Source organism: Rhipicephalus sanguineus, chromosome 5 (genome assembly GCF_013339695.2).
Source record: "Rhipicephalus sanguineus isolate Rsan-2018 chromosome 5, BIME_Rsan_1.4, whole genome shotgun sequence".
In the NCBI taxonomy this organism is placed as follows: domain Eukaryota; kingdom Metazoa; phylum Arthropoda; class Arachnida; order Ixodida; family Ixodidae; genus Rhipicephalus; species Rhipicephalus sanguineus.
The window spans coordinates 125,670,795-125,687,040 of record NC_051180.1 but is presented as its reverse complement, the minus strand read 5'-3'; the positions used below and the strand labels follow the sequence as shown (position 1 = coordinate 125,687,040).

At 47.2% G+C, this 16,246-nt stretch overlaps 1 protein-coding gene across 1 annotated transcript in view; it reads left to right on the top strand.

Annotated features, from left to right (window-relative positions):
- Positions 1 to 16,246, top strand: part of LOC119394230 (protein sax-3) — a 232,786-nt gene that overhangs the window by 173,398 nt on the left and 43,142 nt on the right. The window lies entirely within an intron of this gene.

Here is a 16,246-nt window from a genome sequence, read left to right as displayed (position 1 = left end):
ACGCAGTACATAGCCACACCAGTAACTTCTCGCTCACTGCTGCAACAAACCATGCACGAGCCATTGCTTTAAATTTTATCTTTCCACTCCGTTCTTTGCACTCTGAAGCATTAAATCTCAATGCCATCCCGGCATCCGAATATATTTTTCTCTCAATCTCTCATTTAAGACTCAGCGGTAGACGCGTCGCTAGTGGCCTCGTAGAAATAAATTCTTCACACAAAAAAATCAGGTGCAAGAAAAACAAATCTAAATTCAAGAAAGAAAGAAAGAAAGAAAGAAAGAAAGAAAGAAAGAAAGAAAGAAAGAAAGAAAGAAAGAAAGAAAGAAAGAAAGAAAGAAAGAAAGAAATATTTACAACAGATATTCTAAGTCAATCGAAATGGGGGGAACAGTACATAAGAAACTGGGAGTTGCTTTCGCCATGGTTCGAAGTCGTTTTATTTCTACGAGATCTCGTGAAGTTAAACGAAGAATAAAGAGAAGAAAGTTAGTACTACATGGTGAGAGGGTCGTTGCGATCTTTTATTTGGTTTTTTTTTTCTTTTGTACTTGTGTGTAACAGAGCACATGCACAAACCAAAAGCAAGAACACACTGGGAGACCGATCGTAAAGAGCCGAAACCACTCTCGGGCATCATTAGACGTTTGGAGGGAGTGCCAGCCGCCGCTTGCATGCTGGGAAAGCAGTGCGCTCCGCTTCCGAGAAAATAGGATAGGAGCAGGTGAGAGAAAGAGAGCGGAGACGCAGAATCACCGGCGTTCATTGAAAGAACTATGGCGCGACGGCCGGGAGGCCCAGGACTTCCCGTCCCCTGGCTGCCAACGCGCGGATCTCCTTAGGAGCATTTCACCGCCCTCGGGTGCCGAATAAGTTTGCTTCTTTACGATATCAGTTTTTTTTTCGTTTTAAAAGAAAAATAAATAGTGTTTCGAGATGGCTGTTTTAGCTGCTTTATTCTCGGCTGCTCTAGGGACACAAGTAAAGAAAAATACCTACATAAAGAGTTCTGAAGGAGTAAAGAGGTGAGACGAAGGGGAGCGTTCGTTCTTCTTGAGTGGTCTCGAGTCCCTGTACCGACGTAAAGGCGGCAGCGACGAGCCTGTCCCGAGCGTATAACCACCACCAGGGGACCACTCTCGGAAAACTCATTCACAAGACTCTAGCGGAGAGAAACCTCCTTTTTTCTTTGATTTGTTGCGCTTTCGAATTCCAAGTGATGAAAGGGAACGCAACTCTCAACGCCAACGATCTAGTTTTATGCCTCCTCTCAGAGAAAAGGAATACTGAGGGGATGGATTTCTCAATTGTTGAAGCTCTAGGCACGGCCGCTAAATGTGCTCTAGGTTACGACACAGCGCGTTCCAGCTGGGACATGCTTACATATATGTACCGGGAGAAAAAAAGAGAGAGAGAGATGGCAGGTGGGGTAGGGGAGGGTGGTGTTACGCGTAGGCCGCGAATAAGCCGAGGAATCAGTTCCTTTCAGCAGACTGATAATACCGCCAGTGGAAACATCGCTGCCATCGACGGTCGTAGATAAAGTATATGTGTAACGGTCAAATTGGGGCCCATGCTCGTTATCGGTTCAAGGAATGAGAGATAGAGAGAGAGAGAGAGAGAAAAAAGCCTACTTTCGGGTGGTCGTGACACTAAAGTCATCACGTGACGCAAGGCGCAAAAAGGCGTGTTGGCGAGTTGACACATTACTGAAAACTTGACAGCTTTGAAAACTCGTGCTTTTGTTTTCTGTGTCGCGTTTTTTCAACGTTTTTTTTCACTACCATTGATGCAAGATGTTCGCGACCCCGTCTTCAAAAGTCCGCAGTAACTATCACCCCAACAGCTGCGCAGCTTGTTACGCTTGAAGCTGGGGTATTCTGTAAGACCTAGCCAAAATGGCGACCACACAGTCTGCCTAGTGTCACTTTACAGTTGGCAATGTTAGTTAAGACTCAGTAGTTATTGATATCAGACTGAAGACCCATTTTACCAGTATTTTGTTGGTCTGTCGAGTTTCATACACATCTGCAAAAAAGCGCTTTCTTATACAGCCTATAACGCTCTTTCTATACAAACCAAACCATCGAACCAGCAGATCTGTCCACAATGTTACTTCTTCCGTACGTGCACTTTTCCATTGGCCTGTCACCTTCGGTAATTATATGTCCATCATCATGACTGGCTGTTTCTGTTTTTCTCCCTTACAAACAATTCAAGCGTAAGATGTTTTTTTTTTTTTTATGTGAATACAGTCCCATGATAAAAGAATGACAAGCCTCGCTTTCGTTTCAGCACTAGGTCCAATTTTTTATTTATTTAATTTTTTCTTTCAATAGGTCGTCTCGTCGACAGTGATTGGCACGAGACGTAGAGGCCCTTCCTGCGGATACAGCACGCCAGAGCGAGTCCTATATCCGCCCATTCTCGATTCGAGCGATAACACACCGCCCAGAAGGACTACACGCGTTTCTTTCTTTCCGAATGCTTCCTCTCCCACCACGCGATATACCACGACACACGCATAATGTGGGCGTGGCCCGCCACAGCTGCTGAGAGACGTCCCGCTGATGCAGTGTTACGTTTTTCTCCATATCTGCACGGCGAAGACGCTTTATTTTTCGGTGTCATACACGGTTGGTTTTTAGAGGCAGCGACATCGTTCAACACACGCCGTCTACGCGTCCTCCCCTTCCCCGCTGGCAGTTCCTTTCTTTATACGATATATACAGTATTTCACCTCGCGTAAAATTTTGTCATCGCGTGACACGGAGTACGCTTTCCGAAGAAGACGACTGGCTGACTTTGATCGGATAGATGTACTACACCCTGGATACGTGACTTCTGTCGCGTGCGTTTCCTGGGAGGGCGAGAGGGCAGGCGCACCCTCAGACACGGAGCGCAGCACCTGTCACGCAAGCAAAATGCATGATTTTATATATGGCGTGTACAGAAGACAGGACTGTTGCGGTGGTGCTATATTTCTGCGACTTGGAGCATACAGACGAGCCTGCGTGCGCTTATTTGTTTGTATTCCTACCTGGAGCCACCAAGTAGATATTCAGCTGCCGCTGCGGGTCAGCGGATACACTGTCTTCTGCTTCCCAGCACGAGATAGCGAGCATTCATTACCGGTCGCGACAACGGAATTCCGTACAATTGAATTCTGCTGATTTTATTTTCCAAAGCCACGGTTTGAGGCACGCCGTATAGTATATTCAGGGACTCAGGGTTACTTTTGGCCACCTAAAGCTCCTAAATACTCCTGAACCTAAGCGCACGAGCGTTCTTTAATTTCGCACCAATCTAGGTGCGGCGGCTGCGGTGGGGTCTCGAATCGGCGCCCTCGAGCTTTGCAGCGCCATTTAATAGCCAATGGTATAGAGGGCTGGCTAGCATTCTGACGGGAGTGGAATGAAGAAGCATTTGTATATTACGCCTTGGATAGAGATTGGTAGATATTAATCCGACACCTTCCTCACCTCCCCCCTCCCTCTTACCGCTTTAGCGTTGTGTTGCTATCTTTTAAACTCCCCGAACGTTTTATTTAATTTATTTCTCTTTCACGATTTCATAATCTATTGAGCAACAAGAACAGTTCGTCTGAGCCGTCCATTTCAAATTCATTCCTCAGACCTTTCATACCTCAGATTCATCCCTCGCAGATCACCGTGCCATGTGCACTGTAAAGAGAGCACAGAAAATGCTTCTGTTACGTGAACAACGCCGACAGCGCACTCAAGTTCCAGTGCATTGTCACGATAGTGCATCTGGTACGTCTGTGCAGGTTCGCAAATACTGCGAACAGGATGTACTATCGGCCTCAAAAGTTCAAATGAAACGCCAACAGCGGCAAGCATTAGCAATGGTACCGTCCTGTCATCACCAAGGGCAGGCGCGCACGTCCGTTTGGGTGTGTGCGCGGTCCCCACGTAATGTGACATTTTTTTCTTCTGTTCTAGTTCTGATATGGTGATAATAGTGGCCTGCATGTGTGTGCGAAGACCTTTTGGTCGTTCGACTTTTATTTTGTTTTAGCTATTTTATCTTTTTTCTTCCTTTCAGATATACGAACTAGAACAGAAGCCAAGATATCGCACTATAGTGGGATGGCGCAGTGCTGCCAAACCGAATGTGTGCGTCTCTCAATGGTGATGACTGGACGGCACTATACCATTTCTAGTGCTTGCCGCTGTTCGCGTTTCATTTGGCACCAGTAGTACAATGTGAGCCTTTCCCCTCCTTCTCACCGCAGTCGATTCAAGTAGCGCAGCTCGTGCTACGACGTTCTCTTCGACAGCGCTCGGTGTCCGTTCGAAGCGTAAGCCGTATCACGGCCGGTCTGGAGGCGCAGCGAGCGCGCGCCTCCAGACCGGCCGTGGCCGTATATAGCCTAAAGCAGCGTGGTTATGCAGTGGCGTAACCGGGGGATGGCACACCGGGCCCGTGCCACCCCCCCCCCCCCCCCAAAAAAAAAAAAATGTCTGTCATGGGATACAAAGCACGAAATGACACTCGACCACAAGGTCCTGCCCGCCCTTACAAAAATGGCTAGTAATATTGAGTAGACCACCTAGTAACCATCTATTGACATTGGTGACCGTCTAGTAACATTTGCGATCTAGTAACATTTGTCAATAGACCGTCTAAAGACCTCCTTTTTACTTTTGTATAAAGACTATTTTATGTAGACCGTCTAAAGAACTGCTTCTTACTTTTGTATAAAGACTATTTTATGTAGACCGTCTAAAGACCTCCTTCTTACTTTTGTATAAAGACTATTTTATGTAGACCGTCTGAAGGCCTGCTTCTTACTTTTGTATAAAGACTATTTTATGTAGACCGTCTAAAGACCTCCTTCTTACTTTTGTATAAAGACTATTTTATGTAGACCGTCTGAAGGCCTCCTTCGTACTTTTGTATAAAGACTATTCTAAATACACCCCCTGAAGGCCTCATTTATAAGTACTATTTTAAATGTACCTTCAAAAGATGATTTAGCTTTAGCTAGGGATGCAAAGTCATCGAACATTAAACCTCTCCGCACTTTCCCATCCCCAAAACGCGTATGTCTTCACATATAATTGCGCACGTGCCGACGAGGACCTGCATGTACGCATGCTGCGGCTTTATATGAGAAAGGCTCCCGCAAAATTCGCTAATTAAAAAAAGTCGTTGAATGTTAGGCGGATTTTGAGTAAAAGATAGGTGTGCCTCAGTGTTATCTATAAGCCCACCGCAAATTTACACGTACGCCATGAATGTTTGTTGCTTAATTACACGGAAAAGAAGTGCCCATCTGAACATTGGAGGTCAAGATGTGGTGCCTATATATACTCGGTGACCAAAGTTTGGTTGTGAAGAGCGGGTGGCGAGCGGTTGTCAGTGTGAGTATTGTATTACTTTGCGAATGTTGTGTGCATGTTTGTGTACGTGTCATCGAGTTTGCGTGTTTCGATGCTAATTTAATTAAAGATTCTCTGGCGCATGGTGCGACAGCGAAAAGCTCCCCTATGGATGCAAAGAAATACTCCCCTCTGTCCATCCAAAACCTCCGTTCTTAAAGGGGGTAATTTTTTACTCCCCTGGACGGAGTATATAAAACCCCCATAGGGGCGTGCGCTAGAGGACGAGTCCATTTACTCCCATCTCGGCTTTTTTTTTGCTCACAGTGATAGGGTGTCTGTTGAACATTGTTGATAGGGCGTTACTACGAGGTCACCAGACAACCTATGAACATGAGTCTGTTCAAAGTTGGTGGCCAATTGCAGCCAGAGCGTTGACTGATTGTTGGTACAGACGTCTAAAGACAGTTGGTAGACACTCTTTTGATTGTTGGTAGGTTCTAGTAACAATTGTCTTTAGAGCGTCAACTTAATGTTACCAAATATTTTTGTAAGGGCGGGCCCTACGTTCGATCAAGGGTGTGACCCCGCACCCCCCCCCCCCCCCCCCATTCCCCGAAACAAACGTCCTCATACGCCACTGTTATGTGCCTCGCAGTACCTGCCTCATCCATGGAATCCGTGTATCAGGGTCATCCAGCTTAGCACAATGGTAGAAATAAAGCGACGACAGCGAAACTCTGCCGCCTCGCACTACAGAAGCGAAATGCGCGTGGCGTGGGTAAGTACGCTGTGCGGCGTGTCAAAAAGGCTGGCCGTTCCGGTTGAGCAATGCGATTTTACAAGACGTGCGCGCTCGACCACAAGCGGAACCTTGCTTACATCAATGACGCTGCACGCCAGAGCGGGCAATAAATATTATATTAAACAAAAAAAAATAATGTATATATGCGTGCGCGCGCAGAAGCATAACGTAGTACACAGCTGTATGTCGTTGTACATCTGGCAGCGCAAACTGCAACGGCGCGATGGGTTGCTCCAAGAAGAACGCGTGTCCGAAGCTGCAGTCCAGACACAACAACAACAAAACAAACACACAAAACAAGACGGACGGCAGGATTACCACAACTGTCGTGCCACTTCCCATTCGAGAAGGCGACCAATCAAACGCGCGGCAGTGATAAGAGTGATCCCCGTGTGTCGTGCCTTCTCTCTCACGCCCGCACAGTGGACTGGCCTGCAGCCGCTGCAATGCGTTCTCGCTGTTTGCGGATAGAGAAACTACTTTTTCTTCGTGGCGGCGGACCTTTGTCCAAGCGGACTCATTACGTATGCGTGCACGCGCTGTCCGCCGCTCGTGCCCGTAAATCTCGCACCAAGCATCGTGCCCGCGACAGGGTGGCTGCCGGGATTTAATCCTCGGCGGCTGGGTGGAACGAGTTATTGTCGCCCCTTGCATGGCATGCCTGTATCGGTCTCGCTAAAACGATGCAGCGCAGTGTGAAGCCTAGACAAGACGTGACGCGCTGGGTGGTTGGCGCTGTACGCGTCGCAGAGTACAGAGATGTGGAATTTCGAGAACTCCTGTGTTGCTCATCTCGTTGTCATCAACCGTTCCATACACTCCCTCCCTTCAAATTTCATATCATATTTATGTCACCTATGAAATTCATCCGTCACCTGCAAACCATACGTGTCTAACCCATCTAATATATTTAAATGGATTTTTGGAACGCTTACTGTGAATAAGGAGCTACTAGCAGAAGCGAAGAGATAACAGATGGGTAAACGTATACGTTTACCCATCTGGAAGCTCCTCGCTTGTGCACGTAAATCAGTGAATTATTTATTATATCGTAAAATAAGATAATAGACAGGAGCGGAGCCAGCAGAGGCCCAGGGGGGCGATCGCCCCTTCACCCCTTCTAAAGTTTCTCTGCCCCTCCTTTGCCTGACGAGCAAACATAGTCCACGAGCAAACATAGTCAAAACAAGACGCATGAGTTCCCCGCTTACCTGTAGGAACACACTAGTCGTGGGTGCCACTCGTCGTAGCGGCTATGTTGTTGCGCTGCTCCGCTCGAGCGCGCAGGTTCGTTTTCCGGGCCAATTTCAATGGGGGCGAAATGCGAAGAAAAAAACCCGTGCACTTGGATTTAGGCGCACGTTAAAGAAACCCAGGTGGCCGAAATTAATCCGTAGTGCCCTGTGATGGCGTTCGTCATACTCATGTCATGGTTTTGGCACGAAAAGCACCGAAAGTTGACCTCTTACTGCGCACGTAGCGCTTGCGTCGCTGATGCAGGTTTCGCCGCGTTACTCATAGCGTAGGCAATTATTAAGGCATAAGCAAGCGCCGTCCCACTGTTTCCGCAAAGCCATGTGCTTTGGAAAAAGAGACGTGACACTAGGACACACGCCTTTTTGTCAGGACATCCCTCATTCGAGTCACTCGTGACCTCATAGAGGACGACATGCACTCCACCTATTCGAACTCTTCTTTGAACGATACTTGACTTCTATAGTTTCAACAACACTGCATCTTTTTAGTGGGTCCAAAGTACAGCCGGCCCACGCTCACTTCCTTCCAACTCACCGTCGTCGAACCGGCACGTGTCGGGTCACGTCAACGCTGGCGGCGGGATCACCGTCGTCGGTGTCACCGCCCCCTGCACCATCTGCGTGATCCCGTGCCACGCAGGAATAGTAAATCGCCACGGGAAGACAGACGACCTGTCGGGCGCTGTTTACAAGGACCTGAGCGATGCGTTTCTTTTTTTTTTTTTCCGGGCTGCCTGCTTTTCCACCACCGCACAGCCTCACAAGCATCTTCTCCTTACTGCTTGCTACTCCTCCATCTCTTTCTGAAGACCCCAACGCCCCTCCACGTCAACTCGTGTGCCTCGTCGTCCAAGCCCTCTGGTGTCGCTACACGCTGTCGCAGTCGTGTGGCAGACACGCTGGCTGGTAAACGCCGTGGCGTGCTGCATAAATATACGTATGGCTATAGTGTGCATACCCAGGGTGCCCGTGCGAGGAATACGAATTCGCTCTCTTGAATTCTGAGGCAAAGATACATGCACGCCCAAGCGGTCGTTTTTTTTTTCACTTCGGTATGTTGTCTTCTCAAATTTTTGTGTGCTTACCCTATCCTGCTTTAACAAAAAAGGAGAAACCCGCAGGTTTCGGTGATTCGTCCTATTGCAACCGTATTTAGTGCGCCAGCATCTCTCTCTCTCTCTCTCTCTCTCTCTCTCTCTCTCATTGTGGACTCCGGCACCTGCTCGCGTGGTTCTTGTGGATGTGGTTCTTTGTGGTTTCTCGTGAACGTTCTCGTAAACTTTTTTTTTTACAAGAACGTCTTTTGTGAATTTCGTTGTTCTCGTTTGTTCTTTCTGTGCTTTTGTGAACGCAACCATTTCTGATCCGTTCTTTGTGCACGCAACGCCGTCACCGTCCGCATGCCTGCTACATCCTCCGATATACATGCACAGACATCACCAACCTCAGAGACTAACTACACTGTAAAAAATAACTGTTAAATAACACAAAAAAGAAGAAGATTTTCTGTTTTAGGTACTGAAATGTTCTTGAACTAAAAAATAACAGAAATTTCTTTCTTTAGAAGACAAGCTTTTTCTGTTAGCGCTATATATGCACTTTTTCTTGGATTTGACAGAAAATGTCTACGCAAGAAACATGGATGTTGTTGAATTTCACAGAAATGCTGAATGTTGAAAATTATTTGTTTTTAGGGTCATTTTGCCTCCGTAAGTCATTTCACGAATACCTCTGTAGAAGATGTGCTTCGATACAGGGCTATTGCAACAAGACACGCGTTCGCACACCTCAGTCGGTAAAGAGATGCTTTGGAACGACATGGTACACGGTGCGCAGCGGAGAAACTCAGGCGAATTTTTGCCATCGTAAGGCTCTTTACTCGGCACTCCTCTATTAGAATGCATGCGGCCTATGCAGCCGATTCCATGTCCTTGGGTTCAGAATCCGAATTTCACAGCTGCTAAGCCACCGTGAGTTGACCCATAAAGTGTTTGCACATACGCGCTATTTCGCCTTTTATAGCCGACACACTAAAGGAGGGAAATTTAATAGGCCCTACACGACCAAGAGGTCGAAATTTAGTTGTGGTGTTGCAGTTGTGCACGAGTCTACACCGAACACGTAGCAGTGAAAATTTTTCGAAGTGGTCTTGTAATAGCGCATTTACACAGGTTTGATGATCCAAAAGAGGCCCTCGCTCGTCTCGCTCTTTCCTTCGCTTTGTTCCGTTCGCCCCGCCACGGTGTTCTAGTGGTTATGGCGCTCGACTGCTGACCCGAAGGTCGCGGGATCAAATCCCGGCCGCGGCGGCTGCATTTTCGATGGAGGCGAAAATGTTTGAGGCCCGTGTACTTATATTTAGGAGCACGTTATAGAACCCCAGGTGGTCGAAATTTCCGGAGTCCTCCACTACGGCGTCTCTCATAATCATTTGGTGGTTTTGGGACGTTAAACCCCATATATTATATTATTTTGTTTCCGTTCGCCGGCTCCTCTCTCCTGCTGGCCTCCTCACCATGCGCGGAGGAAGAGCAGCGAGCGCACATGCTTGCGTGCAGATAAGCAGGTTTTTTTTTTTGTGGATGACATGAGTAGACGCGAATGTTGACACCACGGAAAAGGCTGAGGATCTGAGGAATATCCGAAAGGCCCGGAGAGGAGAAGGGATTGCTCCTGTGAATTTGTGGGGCGCCCGCGGCTCGTTGCGCTGCCACGTTTGGCATTGTTGATCGGGACGGTAATCTAAACAAGATATGTGTTCGCTTACTTGAAATGTTCAAAAGCATAATCGCAGGTGTTGTTTAAGGGCCCTTAAAGGGCTTGTTTTATTAGACACAACATTATGACAACCAAAAGAAAATCAAGCTAAGGAAAGTGTAGGTGACGTTATTCGTAGTAATTATGATATAAATGTGAGGAAAATGAAGTGGACGAGACGACAATTTGCTGCCGGCGGGAACCGAACCTGTAACCTTCCAATACCACGTGCGATGTCCTACCATATATATACATGAATCAAAAGGAAGACACACGTCGAAAAACAGAATGGCTTCTTGATGTTTCGGCCGTGGGACCGGCCTTCGTCAGAATATCAGAAGTGACAGTGGTGCAGGGGCGTAGCCAAGAGGGGGGGGGGGGGGGCTGGGGGGTTCAAACCCCCCTCCCGAAAATTTTCAATTTTGCTTGCGTATATATACACGCACACATACAAACGCACGCACGAACATACATAAGGTATGGTTTACCCCCCCCCCCCCCAAAAAAAAAAAAAAAATTCTGGCTACGCCCCTGCAGTGGTGCTACAGCATATAAGCGGATACGTTTCGACTACAATGATCACGTGAGCGCAGACATCATAAAAGCCTTTTATGATGTCTGCGCTCACGTGATCATTTTAATCGAAATCATTTCGAACTGTAATCGAACTGCAGCGAGAGCAAACCGGGCGTTTCCTTTCGTTTCATCAATGAGCCCGGCGGCGCACGGCATCAAGTAAACACGGCCTATACCCCGTTTCCCCACTATGGCATCAGGTGCCACACTGGGGAAGCAAGCGAGGTTACTTGCATGCTGCCGAACCAACAAATAGCTCAATGAGTTTAGGCTGTTTTTTTAGAATAGCGTACGAAAAGCTTTGCGTTTGCGTTTGTCGCCACTTTCCTTTTGTGGGCCCCCGTTAAGTGACAGATATAGGGAGCTTTCGAATAGCGTACACAAAGCTTTGCGTTGACTTTCGGCGCAACTGCGCATGCGTCGTACACTAACCGCTTGCGGGCTCCCGTTAAAGTAGGGAGCTTTCGAATAGCGTACGCTAAGTTAGCGTTTGCGGCCCGCTGTTTCCGTCACTTAACGGGAGCCCGCAAGCGGTTAGCGTACGACGCATGCGCAGTTACGCGGAAAGCTTTGCGTACGCTATTCGAAAACTGCCTAGTGACGGAAATAGCGGGCCGCAATCGCTAACGCTAACTTAGCGTACGCTATTCGAAAGGTCCCTATTTCTATCACTTAAAGGGAGCCCGTAAGAGGTTAGCGTACGACACATGAGCAGTGAAGTGAAACGCTAACGCAAAGCGTTGCGTACGCTTTGCGTCCGCAACGACCGCAAACTTAGCGTACACCATTCTAAAACTCTCTATTACCACCCGCAATGCAAAGTTGCACGAAGCATTTTCATTTTATTACTCAGCGGTGAAACGAACAAAGAAAGTTCTTTCTTTGTTCGTTTCACCGCTGAGTAATAAATGAATATGCTTCGTGCCGTAGAAATAAACAAACCCCGTTATTTAAACAGTTGTCAGTAGGTTGTTGTGCATAGTTTTTAACGTCTCTCTTTTCGTAACGTGACCTCCGCAATCAGTTCCGGCTGCGCGATGACGGAATGAATCGCGGAGGCCAAGTACGCGACGCGCGGACTTGGACGTGATGCTGACCTAACTGTGTGCATAGCTTCCACAGCGTTGTTGTTGTGTATGAAACGGAGTATAAAATCATCAGTGAGCGACTACGACAGTCGCGATATACCAACGGCGCAACGTAGCAAGACTAACCTCTTTCATACAGGCGTCGTGCACACCAGTTCGTTACGCACATTCAATATAAGGAAGAAACCGAAACAAGCCGAAAGCGAAACTGAACTATTTTGCGGACGCAGCGGAGTGACACAACGTTCACAATGCGGAGGTTTAATTTCGCCGCTTAGCGCACTTTATGAATTGCGTCGTCAGTTGCGTTCGTCTTCGTTCCCGTACGGGAGCTCTGGGTACTACTGTCCATGTTGAGTTTATCGCAAGCTGCTCAGTTGCGTTAGCGTCTTTGTTCCCGTGCGGTAGCTGTGCGAGTCCATGTTGAATTTATCGCGGGCTGCTCGTTAACGGTAGCCGTCGGGTGCGTGTTTGTTTGCTTGGTTGGTTCTACTTGCACCGTGTCGTTGTGGCCTTGTGACTCACTACTGCTGCTGGGAGATATTTGGAGCGGCCAACGAATGAAAAGGCACCGAGCTCGTCCACGCTGAAACAAGGTAAGCAAGGGCAGTAGTTCATTTCTGTCTTCGTTTTACTTACAGCCACGGCGTAGCTCTGTGAGTTCCTTGTCTTGTGTAACGGGTAATGGGCTTAGCACCGCAACTTCTGCAAATAACTTCTGCAGTAACAGAGCCTTCCTGCTGCCACTGCATGCTTACGAGTTAAGCCTTCTTTTTTGGCGGCGGCCATGTCTATCATTCGGGCACTGGATCGCAAACTTCGTGTCTGAAATTGTGCTGTGTTCGGTGTTAAGACTACGGTATACTCGACATTACGGCGCACACGTGCTGGTGGTGGTCGGTCACGTCAAGTTTGGTAAAGTTAACGATGTCGCGCCAGGCGCCTATCCCCACTTTCATATCTTTGCTACAGTCGAATACCTTCGACGCGGCGTGGCCGTCGAGGCGCATGCGCGGCAGTGCGCGGGACGTAGTACGTTGTGGGTTTGGGAAGAAGGAAAGCGGTACGACGGGGCCAACGCTCTCGGCGCGAAATAAGACCAGCCTCTCCGGCGCCAGGAGCCTTCGAAGCGCGCCGCAAGTCGTAGAACGCGCTACCGGCTGATTGTCGGCGGAGTACAGTTGGTAGATATAGTTTCGCGCTTTGGCCAACGGTACATCGCTGCGCTGTTCACCATTTCTCTGCGGCGCGCCTCATTGCCGCTGTCGCTTTGAGAAGTTTAACGATGAACAAAACGAAACGTAGGTAATCGAGTATTAGGCAGCTAAGCATGCTTATAGTGAACGCTTATTGCGGCGGCCTGCAACCGTTCTTTTAATGCGCTGTCACGGAGCAGCTTTCGCCATGAGTTGTTGATAATTACTTTGTGCTTAGAAGTGCGCGGACGCAAGTGTCATCTGCGAGGGTACTATATATTCCTTGCGAGAGCACCGCGGCGCATAATCCCTAGGAGATCGCGCAGTCGGCGCACGCTGACATATTGCTTCAGGTGCCGGATAACGTTGGATCGCGTTCGTGCTCGGTCGAAGAAGTCGTGCATGAGCACATTACTGGTTAATATTGAGACTAGCGCTGGATTATCAACTGGCAGCTGTTCGTGTTGCGCGCATTGTATCTTGTTTCGGGTGCACTAATTCGTGTTTACCAACTGCTTGTGTAGCCGCGAAAAGTACGCCAGTGAATAATGAATTCATGGCAGTAATACTGATCAATAAGGACGTGGCTCAACTCACGCAGGCATCTCTGGTATTTCTCTACCACCGATGGAATCCCACAAAGCAGCTTCAGAGAGATATATGATATATATATCCAGCTGCAAGGAGAGCGAAACTGCAACTGCATGGCTGTGTAAACGGGCAGCGCCCTTCGAATTGTTAGCGCGCTTGCATCCTAGACAATTCCTAAGCGCTCGGCCAGTGGTATATCTTCATTTGCTTAGCCTGTCGTGCCGTTTATTTCGCTTGTGTAACCCTATCTTAAGTTAGCCATGAGCGCATTGCCCAGCATTCAGTCCTCAAAAGACGTCTGGTGTGTTTGCTTTTACTGTTGGGCTTCACGTTAATTCTTAGGTCATCTGACCATCTCAGTGCGCGCAGCACATCCCAGTCAAGTAATTGGTAGCATTATATTCGAGAGCCGAGGGTAATACGAAAAAGCGTTTAACTCTTTATCAATTAATTTTCTGCAATTGTAAAGGTTACTCTCTCTCACTAGTAGGCCTTTGGCTTTAATTAATGACTGTCTGTCGCTGCCATCACATGCAATAGAAATTAGCGAAACTAATTGCATTGAAATTAAATTTTAAATGTGTCGGTTCTATATTGATCCTCGCTTCTCTCCTGCAGTGGCAACCTTCTCCAGACTTACTACAAATGACCTTTTAGTGGCCACGACAAAGATTAGCCATTTTGGTTCGGAACGAGTCGAACATAACCGTGTGGGTTGCTCCCGGTTAACAGAAGCTCATTGTGATGTCTTCACAAACCAGGTGAGCTGTTTCAAACACTTTATCTCACACTTTTCTTAGATACCTGCTAAGCTTGTTTGCATCTTAAGATAATACATATCAGGAGTAGGTGTTCGCAGCGTTTTTGTTCTCAACGGCCGCCTTTGACTACGAATTTAATGAAGCTGAACTGCTAGCTCTGAAGTATTTTTTCCTCTCACTTTTAGTAGCAAACAGTGCAAGTGTGTGCAATTTCTATTGCGACCACAGCAAATAGTAATTTTGATGGAAGCTGTACCTTCAGTGTTTCACCTTCTGTACTTGTGTGTAAAGCAGTTGCAGATTATATAACAGCATTGTAGTAAGCTCTGCTTAAAAGAAAGTTTGGAAAGGTGAGATATAGAAAGCGCAGCACTCTTTATGAGCTACCATTTACAACAATGTTCATGACGCAAAATTTGATGCTAATTTCTGTGAAATATTTAATTGGTTGCTGTTGCAGGGGTCCAGTCCACCAAAGTGCCCCGTAACATTCAGAATGACGTACAAGTGCAGCATATGTCAAGCAGTTGCCATTACTTTGCCTCAGTTCTTGAAGCATGCATCACTGCACAAAAATGAAAGCAGCCTTCACATTCGCTGCCCTTTCTCTGACTGCTGCAGAGCGTTTAGGAAAGTGAGCTCGTTGAAGAGCCATATATTTAGATGTCACAAGCGTGATGGCATTCCAGCGGCTGTGGTAACTTGCAGGAGCGTGTCACTGACCTGCACCATTGATACATGTATTCAGACATGCCAAGATCTTAAGTCCTTATTGAGTCATCTGAAAAGGCATATCACTGAAGGCAAGAATGTTTCATGCCCCTTTGTTGCTTGTTCACGAATGTTTGCAAACAAGTCCACATTTTCGTCCCATATTTCACGATGTCACAGGCATGCTTTTCAACCAGGTGTGTGCGAGTCATATTTGGAGGGCATCTCTACAGTATGGCACATAGGAGCACAAGCTAATCTACAAACGGAGACTCATAGTGCTGACTTCGAGACATGTGCATCTGAGGAACAAAATAATGAAGACTGCAACTCGGAGCTTTATGGAAGCAAACGAGAGGTGGCTGAAGGTGTCATGCACCAAGAATCTCTACGTACTGATATAACAGATGCTTTCGGACGTTTCTATCTGCGTCTCCTTTCGGACAGTTTTGTGCCATCAAGAACAGTTCAAGTCATTTCTGAGGCAATTTGTGACCTCCATAGCAACAACCTTGACCATATGGCTGATGCACTAAAAATGAAGTTGAGAGATGCGGGCTTGAACGAGGATTTCATTGAGCTGGCTGTCAAGAGTATGCTTGAAAGCGATGTTATTGTCGGCCTGCACAGCAACAGCGGAGCTTTTCGCAGTGCTTACTCTCGCAGGGAGTATTTTCAGAGCAAATTTAATTATGTGCAGCCAGTAGCTGTGCGTCTGGGAAAAAATAAAAACAATCAAGATGCTCACTTTCATTATGTTCCAATAATTGAAACCATGAAATCGCTGCTAAGCGATAACTCAGTTCAAGAGCAGTGTGTTAACCTGGATGTTCATGAACCAGGTGTGTTTAAGGATTTGACCGATGGGAATGTCTTTCAGTCAATAACACTGTTTCAGGATCACCCCACGGCTTTGCGCTTGATTCTTTTTCAAGATGCTTTTGAAGTGGTAAATCCTCTGGGTTCAGCAAAAAAGAAGCACAAAATCCTAGCTGTGTATCTGTTGCTTGGAAACCTACGTTCTTGGAATAGAAGTCGTACCTGTGCAGTTCAGTTAGTGCTGCTTTGTAAAGAAAGTGACCTTTTGTTCTTCGGACAGGAGAACGTGTTTGCTTCATTGATTAGTGACATCAAAAAGCTGGAAGCTGGCTGCATGTTA